The sequence below is a fragment of the Bacillus rossius genome, chromosome 1 (assembly GCF_032445375.1).
Source record: "Bacillus rossius redtenbacheri isolate Brsri chromosome 1, Brsri_v3, whole genome shotgun sequence".
Classification (NCBI taxonomy): Eukaryota; Metazoa; Arthropoda; class Insecta; order Phasmatodea; family Bacillidae; genus Bacillus; species Bacillus rossius.
The window spans coordinates 91,292,943-91,310,986 of record NC_086330.1 but is presented as its reverse complement, the minus strand read 5'-3'; the positions used below and the strand labels follow the sequence as shown (position 1 = coordinate 91,310,986).

General features: G+C 37.0%; 1 protein-coding gene across 1 annotated transcript in view; it reads right to left on the bottom strand.

Moving 5' to 3' along the window:
* The window catches only part of LOC134539902 (protein tipE), a 73,758-nt gene extending 56,676 nt beyond the window's left edge, over window positions 1-17,082 (bottom strand). The window contains exon 1 of the mRNA XM_063382254.1: window positions 16,980-17,082. The gene's annotated coding sequence lies outside the window, so the exon portion shown is untranslated. The remainder of the gene's footprint in view (window positions 1-16,979) is intronic.
* Window positions 17,083-18,044: the final 962 nt, after the last annotated feature.

Below are 18,044 nucleotides of genomic sequence, written 5' to 3'. Positions count from 1 at the left end.
ATAAGAGACAGGAAAAATTCGCGGTTTCATAATTATCGCGATAGGCTAGAAACAAAATTCTTTTAACTTATTTTCCTGCTTCAGTGATTGGACCAAGTTGGTCTGAAAGACTTGGAGCCAATGAATAAACCTCAACCGAAAGAAGTATCACAAGCATTCCAGTTAACGGGTTTCACGAGTCATTAACAAATTTTACCGCAAAATTAGCGATTTTTCTCGGCACCATATCATGTTTTTAATTATTAGTACTTTTGATCAGTGTTCAGGGGCTCACATCTAGTTTTATTTATACCCTTAAATCCAATGGGGCCCTTGCTAGTGCTACAGTGCTACACGGCCGGTAGCGCCACGTTAGCAGTGTGTGTTCCCCGCATGCCATCACGTCCGGCTTCCAGCGCTCGGCGCAGGCGCTGCGTCTTTCCTTACATCCGGGCTCCCGTTCCCGTCGGCGCCGTGCATCCGGCCTGCGTTAGCTCCTTCTCATCCCGTCCGCCTGTCTTTTCTCACCGCGTCGTCGGCATGATTTCCCTCTCCTCGCCCCGTGCCCTAGTCTAGCCCGCCATTTTGTCACCGTCCCCCCCCCTACTTTTTTTTTCTTACTGGCAGAACTTAGCGACCACTACCCCTGCCGTGGACCCCGTGCGACACCTGTCGGACTGTCCTCGAACTAAATCAAGGCCTATGTTTGTCCTGGTTTCTGCCACCAGAGAGCGCCATCTTTAGCTCTAAATCTACTCTAAACCCCTCCTCCTTGTTGTACCTACTGTAAGCCGCGTTGCACCGCTCCCAGCGCAACGCCCTCTCTGTCGGCCAAAGTTGAAACTATTAAGCCCCACCCCCTTCCTGGGCCTGAGACCGGCTTCAACTATGCGACCCACCGCCTCCCTCCAGGGAGTCTCTCGGTTACCTCGCGGAAGGTCTGATGCGCGTTTCTTGTTTGCTGTTTTTTTGTTTTGCGTCCTAAGTCTCTCTGAAAGGATGTAGTCCCGAGAGGTAAAAAAAAGGAGCTAATTACCCTTTTTTATTTCATACCAAGATGTAGTGTTTTGGTGTAATTTTCTGTGGTTGTGTCTTTCACCTCGTAGCCTACCATACAGTGATTTTTTCGGCCTACCAGGGCTGTAGCTACTGGATTTTCCCCACAGCCTTTTGGCACAGCCTACAGGTGTAGGTAGATTACCAAGTACCTATTCATTCTGAAAATGTTTTGGAAACTTCTTATAAACTCCTCGGACATTTTAAGAACTTAAATGTACTCAAAATCCTATTTGTTCGCCAATATTCAAAAATTATCCATGAAATATTTTCTCATATTCTATGCAGTGAAAATATATTGTATGTTTTTAATTCAGTGCATCCAACATTGAAAAGCTTAGAACAAATTTCTTTTTATGCCTACTAAGGTAGTTATGAATTTATTTTTGACCTTTAAACAGTACTTTTCATCCCTTGCACTAATATTTGATAGCATATATTTATATATATTTCCTTAGTAAAGGTTTAAAGTAATATTAAAATGGTTAAAAATACATTCCGACGAATTTGATACTAAGGAAGAATAAATATTTTTAATATTTCAACCCCTGTTTTCATTATAATTATAGTTCGTTTAATCAAAAATTGTTGCACCTAAAGATTTTAGATACAGTTTAGGATTTTTACAATATATTATAACGGATTTAATAGCATATATATAAATAAATATAAATTTCTAAGTTGACTTAGGTTTTGGGGTCTATGGACCATGAAACTAAAAACTAAATACAACTATTTTAGAAATCGATCGTGGTAACGCCTACAAAATGTAGTATTTATTTGAAATCTACCTAAAAGTTACACTTTTTTTTGTCTTTCTTTACTTATTATTTCCACCCCTTGCACTAACGTTTTGTTACATAAAATTTACTTCATACAAAAATTTTATACAATATTTAAAATTTTAAGCAAAAATAAATATTAATTCTATAGAGTACATGGCAGGGAAGTTTTATTTATATTCTTATTTCAACCCCGGGTTTTTTTCAAACCGTTGCAAAATGGTTTGTATTATCACAAATTGTTTCACATTGTTATATATATATCAACTTTTGAGTTGACGAAGGTTTTAGGGTCTATGGACTATGAAACGAAAAACTATATAAAAAATTTCCAGATGTCGCACCATGGTAACGGCTACAATAGGTGTGTTTCTTTGATATCTTTCTAATTAGTATTTTCCAGAATAGAAAATTTTCAGGGTTTTAGAATAACCTTATTTTTTATTGATTCATGATTGCTATTCTAAAAAAAAAATATTTGAATACAAAGTGTACATACGAACGGTTAACCAAAAGCTAATTACCACATGTTTTAAAGCTTTCAGAACATGCTAGGAACTGACATAAAAAATGCCCTTAAGCTCAGAAAAACATTAATAAGGACTTTCTTAGTAGAAAAAATAACTTTTATAAATTAATGTTATGAATTTATTTAAAATGAAGGTGCGAAATATTAGATGAATAATATTTTAGGAAACTACTCCCTTAAGGCTTGGTTTCACCTCCCCCCCCCCCCTTTCTCAAATCTGGTGTGTTACCTTCTTTTCAAGCCATAATATTTTATCTGGGACAATTTTTTAGATATCCCATTATATAAAAATTGCATTTTGTTTTCTGTACCGAAAGTTATCACCAGATATATTCTCCTTGTTATCTGTTATTTGTAAAAAGTCAAGAAAACATTCATAATTACAATTTTTTTTAGCTAGTTGTGTCGCGGTCACTCGCTGGAAGTTCCTTTTTTGAGATTCCATTGTTGGTTACCTCATAGATAATTGCTTCTATAAACTAATTTTCGATGAATTAATTTATGTAAAACTGCAATGAGCGAAAAACCAGAAATGTGATATGGAGAGCCGCTGTACACACTCTTCCGAGCGCCGCGTCGCTCACTAGGTCGTTAATGCCGCTCGGCGGGGCTTAGCGCGCGCCGTTATGCACGAGCAGTACATCGAGGCTTAACGGCCCGTTTGGAAGAGCAGGCTGCAGTCGTATTGTTTATTCAGCGAGCGCCGGGCGGAGGCAATCTTGGGGCCTAACAGGTGGTTTCAGGCCCCGGCGATGTGAGCGAGTACCGGTGCGCAGAGCTACCAGACTCGGGTCTGTTCACGACAACCATTTGAGAATACGCTGAGTAGTTATGTATCAGGATTTATTTTTTAAATTGCATTTTTTGAAAAAATAAAATAAAAAAGGGCTAAAACGCGTATTTCCAAAATATTTTTTAGTAAATTCTAACAATTTTGGTATCTTCTCTGAAAACATTCCAAGCAAAAACAAAACAAAAAAATTGCGATAAGAGAGATCCCATCTCCCTGTTTGTGTTTCAAAAATTCCACTTCTCAGGTTAAGGTTGCGTACAGGGTGATTTATTAATGACATCAGCTCGAATTAAATTGATTCCTTAGGCTTACACGTTTTTTCTTTTGAATTAACAAAATTTTTAATTAACTAGGCACTGGAACAATTTACGAGGTCATTGACCTCCAAAGTTAACTGCATGGTCCTCTGCACAATCGTGCTAGTGGCTCGTGTTCATTGGCTCCTGGCTAATGAGATATGTCTCCCCTGGGTTGCCGTGGATTCGCTTCTTCTTCGACTGACTGTTTCTCATTCATCGTCGTCAGTCCTTCAGATAACATGGGGACAAGTGTAAACTATTTTGGGATCAACCTATCGCGACATGAATACGCGACTTTTTACTGTCTCTAAAAACAACATCCAACTCCAGTGCGATTGAGGAGGTAAACAACGACAAACCCCCCCCCCCCCCTCGCGAAAGATGTTTACGGAACGCAACCACGTTTGGCGTCAGAGGGCCCGTGAGCAGCCTGGTCACGCGACAGTCTGTCGGAGCACTTGTTTCCTCGCTGGAGCCTCGCGCTGCGCTGATGGATGGGACACTGCGGGCGCCAGTCGACTGTCGCGGCCCCATTGGCCGTCTTGGTCGCTTGGCACTGGACTGCCTTGGACCAACTGCCAACTCCCCTCCTCCTTTTGCTATCCTCCTCCACACTCTCACTCTCTCTCTCACTCCTCCGCTGACTCCCTCCCTGACTGCGCCTTCGCTCGGACCGTTTGTCCCGTTCAGGTCATCGTTTTATAACATCAACGAAATTTAAAAAAATGTATAGTTATATTGCATACTTTTTTGCAAAATTGACTGCCAAAATTATGTTTTTAATGTTTTTGTGCATAGTCAAATTCGACAGTAAAATTGAATTAATAACCAAAACTCTTCATAATTAAAGCCTAGTAGAAATTTATATCTGAAAAATTATATAATTTATATATATTATATAATTTATATAAATTATATAATTTAAAATTCTCAAAATTTTTACGACTTTGACAGCTCAGTAAAATTAAATGAAGTTTTTTTTTTATTTTAAATAAATTGAAACTATGCTCTGAAATGACCAGCAGCATTGGTTTTAACTCTGAAAAATTTAAGTTATATGAACCATTTACTTACGTCATTTACCACATCACACCCAAGGAGTAATATCCCAAAATATTAATTTCTCGCGTTTGTGGACATAATTACTTAAGGAAATAACACAAGAGAGAAAGCCGTACCAATGCCAAGCCACGCAAAAATAAAAAAAGTTCAGCGTTAATAAACATTCCCGTAAACTTGCAAAGCCCCTGTCACACCGTAAAACTTTCGCTTCCAACATCTTCCAATGAAGTAGGTACATAGGTCAAAAATGATCGAGGGTTATGACGTCACCTAAAAATGTCACCAGCGCAGCCATATTAGTTTGACAATTTTGATCAAATGAGTTTCATCCAAATATTTTTGATGTGTAACATCTTAGCATTTGTTAAACTGCGTTTGGTATGAATAATTTAGTGCATGCGACGAAAGTCAAAAAAACAGAAACGTGTAACCACGCTGCTGCCATTTTAGGCAGATGGCGTGAACCAAAGTTCGCAAAGACAAAGGGTAACTTAATACTATAACTATTTAATGAATTTTAACGAGATCGGGAGTATTATAATAAAATCCTTGTCGAAAATCAGGTCCAAACCCGTGGTTTGGTATTTTTATTTTTCAAGTATTTTCGCTTTTATCGGAGCCGTTTCATTATATCATTTTAAATTTCTCTCTGAAACTCTAATGATTCTATATTCGACGTGGCTGCTCCGGCAGTGAATTCTTGCGGTGGGTGCAAAAACTGCGTATGATTCACCTCCAGAAATGTAGTATAAAACACAACCTGCGCATACTTATTATGCTCGGAATTATTTTTAAGAATTCTACGTTAAATATTCGTGTCCAAGTTTTGTTTTATAAGGATGTTTGCAACATCAGAACACATGCATTTTCTCGTTACCAAGATTAGATGTTTATTCATCACTGGCGAGTACTGAGAGGCTCGCTCACTTTTCTTTATATTGCAAAAGTTGTGTATAATATTTTTGGATGTTCTGTGAAATCAGTTAATTATATTCGTGCCCAGTTAAAACAGAGATGGTGGGCGTTTCCATCTGAACGAATCTTTAAAATCGCGAAGGACACGTGGGAGAAAAAAAGATTATGAATGTAAAACAATGTTCATAGGAATGTCGTCTGTAAAATAATTTTTCAGCAAATAGTTTATGATCGCAGAACATTAATTTCATTATGCAAAAGTGATTTAATTGAATCAAAATTACAATATTTTAGGGTTAAGAGACGCATAAAAATGTAAGAAGTTTTCTTTTTTTTTAATTTTTCATCCAGAATGTGATCATTCATTATTTTTATTTTAACATTAAGTAAAAATAATTTAAAAAGTGGAAACAGCTCAGTATCATATTAAACTTTGATAAAGTGAATGATTAGAAACATGTTTGAAGTAATCTCTTCAAAATTATTTAATGGAGAAAATTGGAAGCTGCATTTAACCAATATTACCCTTCAAAATTTGTTGTCAAATATATAGTTGGAGATGAAAATTTAATAGTGTGTCAGAGATTTTAGCAGCAATTGTATTTTTTTTTTCGCTATGTCTTCAATTGTTTTTACTGTTGTAATAATCAAATCTAAAGGAAAAAATTAATTTAGAACAAAAAATATTTTTTCATTTGTATTGTTTACAGATCTAAAATGTGAAAACTGGTTTAATTGTTTACTTAAAAATACTCGGAAACCTTCAATTCAATACATTCAGTGCCATCTGGATGATAGTTCCAAACAGAGATTCAAAATTCCATTTTTTTTTTTTCAATATTATGTTTGGTTTTCGGGTGTGCAAAATTTTAATCAGGTTTTATAATTTCATAAGTGATGAAACTGGAGGTCTATTTCCCCCCCAAAAAAGATGGTTTCCCGAGTATTCCGAGTGAGGTAGGGAACTAATAAAATACCCTAGTATTCCTGCGCTACAGTGCCAATATAAGGCTGTAAGTTGCACTCACAGGCCCTCACAATGTGGACTTAAACCGCATCGAACACGGTCCGGGGTAAAAGAGTTGTAAAGAGCGTTTGATGATGAAGGGTCATGGGAGGAGAGCAGAGGAATTGAAAACCACAGCCTCCGCTTTTACTACAGACTTTTACGATTTCATTAGCTCGACCCGTTTCATCGCCAATGTTTGAAAAGTGTAGAACTTTAGGTCAAGGAGTGTGTAATTGAAGGTCGGTAGTATGACGTCGTAAATAGAATATACAGGCGAGACCCACAACACGTTATCTGCCCAAAATAGATGAACTTTCTTCATTTATTCTTGCATCAAATTATGCCAAATTATTATTGTTAGGATAGGAATGTAACAATTAGTTTAATGAGATTATTGTTTATAAACTTCATGTAAACCGGCTAACTGGAATATAGACTTAGAGCCTGTATACGGTTAAACTCGATAAAATCAGTCTTGGTTGTGATACGTACGTCATAGGCAGTACATAAAATATTTTTCCTTACAAAAATAATTTCTGAAGAATGTGTTCATACAATCAATGCAATAATTAATCAATACAGTCGGTACAAATAACTAGAATATATTGTTTATTAAAAAATTTCTGTATATTTATTTCTCCTGTTATAAAATTATTCACCCAAACGTTATCAAAAATGTTATTTGTACGTAATGATGTAATTCAAGCGTTTCAGGTGTAACTTGTAATTCGAACAAGTTTCAGATAGTAACCCCAAGATTATTTAGTACTTTTTGTATTGTGATATCTCAAACGGTTTCCGAGAATATAACTGTATCCAAAAATCCAATAGCAATTGACATTTCTTATATTTCAATGGTTTTAAAGTTAAAAAGCAAATCACTACATAGTATAAAGCAAAGTCGCTTCCCGCTGTCTGTCTGTCCCTATGTATGCCTAGATCTTTAAAACTACGCAACGTAATTATGATTCGGTGTTCTTTAATAGATTGAGTGATTCAAGAGGAAGGTTTATATGTATAATACATGCATCATATAGTAGAGAAACACTGATAATTTTAGTGGTTTCTAATGTGATGTCGTAAATGAACACTTTTTTTTTGCGCTTACATTGCAAACGCTGGCTGAACCCTACGAGATAGATCAAAATAATGTGCTACAGTATTGTACACCTTAAAAAGATCTACAAAAAAGTCCGGGATGGTATATGTTTATAACTTAGTTATAACCCACAATAACCATTTTTTTATCCTTTACGTTTTACGAAAAATAATGGCTTATTTACGAAGCGATTTTAAGCATTACAGCATTAATCCTTATCTAATTAAGTACCTTAAATAACTTGTGCATTTAATATAGATAAATATGGCTCTGTACAGCATGAAATTTAAATGAATATTTTCGAAGATATTACAGATTTAAAATGCAGGGACATAGCGGTTGCGGCGGTACCGGCCGGGGGGCCTGTATATAAAGACACTAGCTGCAGTACCCAGCGTTGCCCGGGCTGAACACAAGGTGAAGGGGAACTGATTAGAGATCAGATGTAGTTAGTAATTGTCTTCTTAATTTGAATGTGAAGTGTGCAAAATAATTTATATCACTTTCCGATCCCGACAGACATTATTCTGCCAGTTTATAGTTATTTACCTGGTCTGTATGTCATCTAGACTCTATAAAGCAATATAGAAAAAAAACTGAAAAATAAGGGATTACTAATATTGAAAAGATTCCATTATCTAGCTAATTCTCGGCATGCATTGCAATGTCTCATTCAGTTTTGTTTTGTAATATGTTTGAAGTAGTTACACATATACAAATAATCTATCCATGTCTCTAAATATATATTTATATCTATTTACATCTATAGTCCTATATATCTATGTATCTCTCTATCTGTATTTATCTCTTTATATCTACATATATACCTCACACTAACTCTATGTATTCTATATGAGGGTACTGATTGCTTCGTTGTTAATATCACACGGGTGTTTTTTACTTGTATGGGAAAATTAAGAATGATAAGGCATCTAGTGCGTGGCAACAATGTTAATAGGCAATAGGAAATAAACTTCTAGCGCCTGCGGCATTGTCAACACACACTTCGTACGTGTACTGCATGTTGTATCTAACCCCCTCCAACGCATTTGATTCTAAATTGGACTTTTAGTAAGGATCCCTAATGTTATTGAAATATAATATAGCCTATAGCCTTCCTCGATAAATGTACTATCCAACACTGAAACAATTTTTCAAATCGGACCAGTGGTTCCTGAGATTAGCGCGTTCAAACAAACAACCAAACAAACAAACTCTTCAGCTTTATAATATTAGTATAGATTCTGTAGTATATTTAGTATCAGCATTGCACCCGTGCGAAGCCGGGGCGGGTCGCTAGTGTATTTATAAATGTATTAAACATCCCACTGAATTAACAAAAAATACATTGATTTGTAAATTTGATAAATAAATTCTAGACGATAACTTGAATAATTGAATTTAAAAGATTTTCATGAATATGCCGTTTGCTGGTTTTAACTGTATGTTACAGAGAAACCAGAAGAATGAACAAGAAAGATGAATGCACAAACACACAGAAAATAAACCAAAAATTATCTTATATCAAATTTTGAACACAATAGACAGCACAGAGAGAATTCTGTGGAAGGAATTAGTCGGAAAAATACCACAGCACAGACTAACAGTGGGTTGACAACAACGAGAACAGTTTTAATAAGAACATAAAATACAGACAAACAATTTGATGACGGGAACAGATGCCAGTTCTCGAAACGTCGCAACTGTTTTGTCAAAGGAAACCTAGTGTGTTCGTCGATGTTGTTGTCGTTATGTTGTCTATAATATCTGGGTTATCGCTGGGTTTATCTGTTTAACATAAGCTGACTTAGGCTTGTTTTCTGTGGGTTTAAGTTTTCATTTTATTTACTATTTTACATTTGTGAATTTTTCCCATGACAAACAATGAAAAACATCAATGGCGTATGTCCAAGAAATGGTAGCAAATTAATACTCGAAAGCTATTGAGGGAACGGTTTACAAATAACTGACAATTTGAGGTACTGGGATAACAGCATAAATGCCCGGGTAAGAATCCGAACTCAGTATTAATGCTAACACTATTTTGTAGTAATATTTTGTAGTAATCATGTAAATGCACTAATTTAGTAATTTCTGCAATTTTACACTAATATTACAATTCAAATTAAAAAAATAATATTATTTTGATGAAGTGCTGACCTTGGCCCCGTACAAGTCATCACCGCCCCCGTGGCTAGGTCTCGCTAGTTGTTTTGCCCGGGGCTTCTTTCCAGATAATATAATTCTGTACTTTAATGATTTTTCTTTTTCTAAACGAACCATTATGCTACCTTGGCTGATTTAACATTCGCCCCATTGTAGTCTGCGGCTTGGTGTGCCAAATTAAACTTAACGATAGTGAAACTACCCTGGAATATATTTGGTAAACTAAAAGAGTCATAGTAAATGATAATTAATTACAAGTTTTTAAAATACGTAAGTAAATTGATACTACACTGATTGTAATATACATTATAATTTAGAAATCCCAGAATGCGCGGCGGTTGTCGGCCTCTGTTACGTAGTCGGAAACGCACCGGGTTTAGGTGCGGGGGCTCTGGGTTAGAATCCCGGGTAAGACATGGATGTAATTTGTGTTGTCTTAATCGTCTCCGTGGCGCTTATCCAACAACTACAATTACAACTACACATCGACTCGGGGTTACCTAAATAAATACAACAGTAAGGAGAGATATGTTTAGCCCATTGGAAACATTAAAAAAACTTGCCAGTGTGCGAGTCATATTTAAAAAGAAGTACCACAGCGGTTGAGCGCCCGCTTGTAAAGCTCAATAGCTAATTTTTGACGTGGTTCAAACTCCGTCACCGGAAAAAAAATTACTTTTTATTCGTAATAATATAATATACAATAATAATTTTCAAACAGATCAATAAGTTTAAGGTTTCTTTGTTTTAAGTATTTACAGACTGATAGTCATTTGAGCGAAAAGAAATATACAAGCATATACTTGGTGTGATAATATATGTTTTAAAATGTTTCAGGTTAGTATTTTAGTAATGACATAGAAGTATAACTTCTAATGTGTGCGGAAACCCTATAGTATTAGCGTTTTAATGAATGTTAACAAGCTGGGCAATATTTTAATAAGAATTCCTTGTCAATAATCAGGTCCAAGCTGGGGTTTAGTATTTTTCAATTTTTTTCGCTTTTATCGGTTCTGTTGCTAATAGTTTAAAATTTCCGCCTGTTTCGTGCTGCCATCAGCGCGTGATGGTGGCAAGCAACGAAGCGATTTCTAGCGGCGGGTGCAAAAATGTATGTTTGTGTTCGCATCCAGAAATTTTGGTATTTGAAAATCGAATAGTATAAATTCATCAAACTCAGCATTATTTTAAATAATGCTACGTTATATTTCGTGTTCGAGTTTTATACTGTACCGAACGCGAGAGACCAGACCGCGATGCCAGGTTTGGAGTTGGCTGGCAGCCCTGCACGGCCACGTGGCCTCCACTGACGTAAGGCATGCCACGCGCGCCTGGCCGGATTACAAGGGTCATTGCTAACCCCTCTCCCCCTCCACTCCCCGCGCATCGTCCTGCCTCGGCGCTGTTATCTCTCGCTGAGCGGCCTTGGGAATTCCGCGGGCCGCCGTGTGGAGTGGCGATAATGGAAGCCGCTCTTCTCTTTTGTTCGGGCGTCGGATTTCCCGGGATGACGCGACTCGTCACAGCTACTCTCGTCGGTTCGGGAAGGGGGCCACAGACTACTTAAGCAGCGACGTCGGCCTCTGCGACAGTTCGGCGACAGTTCCGGAGTTCCGAACGTTCTGCGAGCGAGGTGAAGTGCGATATCGGAAGACGGTGAGAGACCCCTCGAGAGTGGCGTGACGCGGAGCGACGGGATCGAGAGTGGACTGAGTGGCACGAGACTGTGTAAGGGCGAGGTAAGGGGCGAACCATTGTTGAGCCTAGCTCCAGTGAGGTGTGCGGACTGCGGAACTTGACAAACATTTATTAGTGCCAGTGATTTTAGATCGGAAATTTTTAAGCACAATCATTTATTACTAATGTAATTTTTTTGTAATCAATAAAACTGTAATAAAACTTAATTGGACTGTCCCTTGCTAACCCAGTTCTCCCCACATTATAAATAATAATAACACGAACAACGTGAGAACACGTGAATTTTCTCGTTACCGAGGTTAGATGTAGACACATCACTGGCGAGTGCTGAAAGACTCACTTTCTCTTATGACTTGAGCTCCAGTGTCTACTTACTGCACGCGCTCTCTCCCTCACTGACTGCGCTCTCGTGACGACGTGACTCCTCGAGTGTCTGATGTGTCAGAGGGGAGACACATCCTGTTTTCAACCGGACTGTCGCAAGTGGCCTTGTAACTCCACACCACACGCACAACGAGTTTAACTAGGCCACTTTGACACAGAACCAACAACAATCTTCCAAATGCAGACATCACGACACTCACATGCATAAAACACACTGTAGGTTTTTTTTTTGTAAATGGAATACAAATATTAATGTAAAATTATAGATCTTTGTACATTTGAACATTTGCATGAATTAAATTGTATTACTACAAAATGGGTTCACGGTAATACTACGTTTGGATTCTTATCCTGTGCATTTACGCTTGGTGTTGTCCCAGTACCTCAAATAGTTTAAGTTATTTGTAAACCGTTTCCTGAATAGCTTTCCAATATTAGTAAGCACAGTAAAACAAAATAAAGTCAACTTGTTGAAAATTCGATTATCTATTCCATGGTTTGAAAACATTTTGCTTGAATGAAACATCAATTAAAAAATAAAAGTATGCGCCAATTTTCGTAAGAAATACTCATTATTATCTCGGAAAACGTATTTCATGCGTGCAAAAATAACCATAGCCATGTGTTAGACAAAGTTACAAAATATTGTAGTAGTATTACAAACTGCTTCTTGACAACGGGTTACCAAAGGAATCTTTTGTAAAAGTACAAATAATTATTTTTTTCAGTGCGACTAACTGAGGGGAGAGAGTGACCTCCCCCCCCCCCCCCCCCAGCCCACATCCACACTAATAAAAACAGAGCCAATCAACAAGCGACAGGCCTTTTTTACTTTTCTGGACCATGAGCTACTCTTCGTCTTGGAGTCGCACATTTCGCGCTCCGCCGTCGTTTCCAGTGAGTAGAACAAAGTAACGACATATATCGACACCCCACACAGCGAATCGCAGGAACGCACAGTCCCTGGGTCGCAGACACGCGCTCCCGGCCAGGCTTGTGAGGTCACGGTGGCGTGTTCTCTGTCAGTTTGTGCCCGATGTTCCCGAAACGTCGCAACTGTTTGTCTTACGCTCACAAAAATGTTGTAGAATTTACAAGGAATTTGTCTGTGCTTTCGCCATCCCTTGTAAAACTACAACAGTGTGTCTTGCGGTATCATCTGCTTGTAAAATTACAAGCGCCACGCATGTAAGGTCACAAATTAACTCTTGCGTAAACGCGTAGTTACCGGCAGTCGCAAAAGGTCGCAGCAGTGGCGTCTCGTGCTGAAGCACAAACGTGACAAACGTGATTTCCCACGAAACTAGAACTGTAAGCTTGCCAGAGGCTCAAGGCATGCTTTGAAAATAATTTTTTCTTGTTGTTATCCTAACTTCTGATAGTTTAGTCTAGTGGTTAATGTCTATAATTCCCAAAGTTAACATGTGCAACAGCTTCCCTCTGTTCGAAACAACCTCACTGCGATGATTGTTTTAAATTAATATTTTTTAAATGGTAATATTAAATACATTTACAACGTGATGGTGGCCGATAGCAAACGACCTAAAACCTAGTTTGCCGCTGACACCTGCCATAATAACATCAAAATACAAGAGTGTCATCTGTAATTTGGTACAAAGTCCTGCCTTGTAGTTTTACATGTGGTGTCACTGGCAACTGAGTTTCCAAAGTTTTCCTTGTTAAAGCACAGGAACAGTTTTCAGTGTAGGAAGTGTTCGTCTGTGCCGTCGCCATTGTGGGGTCCGGAATACGTGTTTAGTTTCATCGCCGGGTTCGCCTGTGCGTCGCTGTTTTGTCGCTGTGTTATCGTTGTGTTGTCCAGATTATCTGTTTTGTATCACAGTTAGTTTCGTTTATATGTCGCTGTGTTGTCTAAGGTTATTGCTTGTCTGAATTTTCTGTTTTTTTTTTACAACTGTCTCGTTGTGCTCAGCCCACACTGTTAATGATTTTGTGATATTTTTTACCGAATAATTCCTTCCACGGAATTCTCTCAGTGATGTTTGTGTGTTCAACACCCGACATCAGCTGATTTTGGGCTTGTTTTCTGTATATTTGTGTGTTCATCTTTCTTGTTCACTTTTGTGGTTTCTCTATGACAGAGAGTTAAAACCAACAATGGCTTATGTTCACGAAAATCTTTTAAATCAAGCTTCCCCATTGCAATAATCATTCAAAGAACGTGTTTAACATTGTGGATTTTTAAGTTGTTTCTTAAAATTAGTTTTAAGTTATATTTAAAATTATTTCATTATTGTTATAAATATAAATTTTTAAAAAATATATAGTTTCCAGATAAACCTAATGTAACTTTAACTTAAGTGTACATATTAATAAGCAAATTGGATTTTTATCTTTAAATAACCTTAAAGTTTAATTTTTCCTATGGAAACAAAGTTTTTTAAAAAAAGAATAAATAAATGAATATTAATTGATTTATTAAAAAATAAAATATAGTTTATTTAGATTTATGGATGTGTCTCTTCTTTACGTTATACTGAAACAAATCTTAGTGTGTGTTTTGCAGCATTCATAAGGTTACAGAAGTCTCAATCTACCAGTTAAGTGAAGAATGCAGAAATACCGTTGGTCGCAGGCAGCAGATGTGGCATAACTCAGACCAGTTAAGAGCAAGTGGCAAGCCAGGAAGCCTTGCAAGGCTGTCCTGAAGAGGATTCCTCATCTACACTTGAAGGCTTGTTCATGGACATTGCCTCGGGACAATCTGGCAAGGATGGCTTCGAGGCACCATGTCTTTCATCACGGAAACCTGATTGAAAAAAAAAAGGCTTTTATAATTGTTTCGAAAAGAATCATTTTTTGACTAACAGTTAACTATGTTTTATCAATGACATCGTAAGAAAAAAAACCTAGACACGTAAATGTGGCGAACGTGATTGGTTAGAAATAGTTTTATTACCGTCTCGTTCCAACGCGCTTGTAATTATATATATATATATATATATATATATATATATATATATATGTGTGTGTGTGTGTGTGTGTGTGTGTGTGTGTGTAAATCGAGTGACTGGGAAATAAACATTTTTAAGTGTAATTGATTACTAGGCATTTTTAGAATATTATTTGTTGTGAGGTAAATATTGGCAATCAATAAAACTGTGTAGTAAAATCTTTAATTGGGCTATCCATTTACGTACCCAGATTCGATACGTACAAGATTCTATATCAATTAATTATGCCTTTCCTGTAGGCCAGTGTTTGTTATTTTAGGGCATTTTTCTCCCTTGGCTAATTATTAGCTTCAGCTAAAACCAAGAATTGGACTACAATTTCATTGTTTGCCTTTGTACGAATACAGTTTTCACGGATTTAATTATATATATAATTAAATCCGTGAAATTATTATATTTATATTATTTTATTTATATTAAAACCAAGAATTGGACTACTAATTTCATTGTTTGCCTTTGTACGAATACAGTTTTCACGGATTTAATTATATATAATAATATAAATAAAATAATATAAATATAATAATTTCACGGATTTAATTATATATATAATTAAATCCGTGAAAACTGTATTCGTACAAAGGCAAACAATGAAATTGTAGTCCAATTCTTGGTTTTAGCTGAAACTAATAATTAGCCAAGGGAGAAAAATGCCCTAAAATAACAAACACTGGCATACAGGAAAGGCTTAATTGATATAGAATCTTGTCGATTTATGGGAATGGGCAATAAAAGGTATAAACTAATTTAGTTTTGTCAAAATATAAAATGTTGCCTCTATAATTGTTGAATTTTAATCGGGAAATGTGAATAAATGAATAATGGCTACTTATTATCTCAAATACGAAATAATACTATTAACTTAAGTTATATGAAATTAAAATGTTTTATTTTTAATTTGCGTTTATACATATATTCCCATGTATATATATATATATATATATATATATATATATATATATATATATATATATATATCTTAATTATCCTCGACTTTCTGGTCACAAAATGCATTTAAAACTGGAGAACTATCGGATACATGTAGATAGATTAAAAAATTTTTAGCTTAAATATTTGTGTACGTTAATACTATAACCCAATTTTTAATTTTTTCGTAATGCAAGTAAAAATTTGAAGCATTATAAAGTAATGAACGAGCGTGTATTCAAAGATATCTCTCAAAACAAATCCGTCGTCACAGATATTATTTTCATTTTCTTTGAGTTCATTAATCCTGTTCTGAAACTCTTTCAACATATGAATGTGACTCTTTGGTGACATGATCTCACAGGCTGAGAGTCAATGTAGATCAGCTGACAATGACACCTAGTCACTATGACGGGGTTCCTTTTTGGGCGGGACGGTCTAAAGACAGCATCACTTCGCAAATTCGTTCGGCGACGATAGATTTAAAAATTCTTGAAAATTTGTCGTCACGTTCGTCATTGTACCGTATGTACTTACTTGGATAATCTAGGACTCGAAGTGTGGCTAGAATTTGTTCGACTCGTGTATAGTGACCGACTTTTCGCCAATGCAGAGATAATTTACTAAATAATGTAGCTATAGCATATATTACAAGGCTATTCTGTCGCCAAAAGAATTTGTAGGTAAAGAACACCAATCAATTTTTTTATTGAAATATATTCCATGATATGCAATTTTAACTTTATGTATTAGTACAGATCACTCATACCATAATGTTTGAATTATAATTTGTTTACATACAAAGTCCTAAAACACTATCACCTCCCAAAAAATTAACAAATGCAAAATTAAACTATTATTTTGAAAATATAAATTTGTCTAATAAAAAGGTCTAAACACAATTTGTTTAAGTTTCATGAAGCAATTTCTATATCTAGCGAAGAACCCTGAAACTAATTAAATTGAAATAAATCGAAAACTTTCTCTCCTTTAAAGTTAGGTACCATTTTGTGGTGTGGTGTTCTATTACTCCGGAGTAAAGAAATATGAATAAATCGGTGGTGAATTGTTCGTGGTTTGTTTAAAAACAATAAAGCAATAATGTGTATGGGTATTTGTGGATTGACACGTGACGTTTAATATAACACATCTTATTACAATGCATGGTGTTTGTATACACTTTGACTCAGTAATGTTAAGCGTTCCAAAATTTTTGGTTTCCCTCGCTGGTGTTTTTATTGGCGCAGGCCTACAGGTCGCGCCTAGGCCTAGAGGAATAAAGGGGGCCCGACGCAACCCGGCATACCTGCAGTCACCCCTGGCCGCGTACGCTCGCCCGCCGAACAACCTTCCCTCGTCGGCCGGCCGTCGGCGTCGCCACACCCCCTCCCGGCAGCCCGGTGCGGACTGGCCGCCGCGGCGCCCGGCGCCCTCCCCTCCCCGCCCCTCCCCGGCCGCAGACCGCGGCGCCCCTGGCGGCCGCGCGCCGAACCTGCAGCTGCGGGGACGGCACCCGCCGCCCTAGCGCGTCGCGCGTCTATTGATCGCCGGCGCTCGCGCGGGCCGGACTGAGACGCGGCGCGCTAACGGGCGAGAACAACGAAAATAGCATTTTCAAAATAAAAATAATAGTCTTTCAGTACTCGCCAGAGATGTGTAACATCTATCCTCGGCAACGAGCAAGTTCGTGTGTTCTCATGTTGCAAATATACTTACAATACGAAACTTGGACATGGAATTTTACGTATTATTCTTTTAAATAATGTCTAGCGTGGTAAATATACCCAAATTGTGTTTTCAAATTATTTTTTTTCTGGACGCGAATCACACGTTGTTTCCACACCCGCCGCTAGAATTCGCTGCCTCAGCAGCTACGTCGCCTATTTAATCATTTGATTAGCAACTTAAATTTTTAAATATAGAATTAAACGGCTCCTATAAAAGCGGAAAAGACTTGAACAAACACTATCTTGGTTTTGGACCTGATTTTCGACAAGAAATTTTTATCGAAACACTGCCCATCTTCTTAAAATTCACTTAACAGTTAATACTTTAAGGTACCCCTTTCTCTCCATGAACTTTGGTTCACGCCATCCGCCACAGATGGCAGCATCGTAGTTACATATTTCCGTTCCGTGCGAATTCCGTTCTGTTCACGAAATTACTCCTACTAAATTCCATAAACCAAGAGCTAAGATGTTACATATCAAAAACAATGACTGGTGAGAAAAATGTGGGATACTTATTTCCAACGTTTTTTAAATGTTTCTTGCAACGGGAAATACTGATTAAAAACATTATTTTGGGCATACGCCATTGATATTTTGCACTGTATGTCATAGAGAAAACCCCGAGAACGGACAAGAAAAGA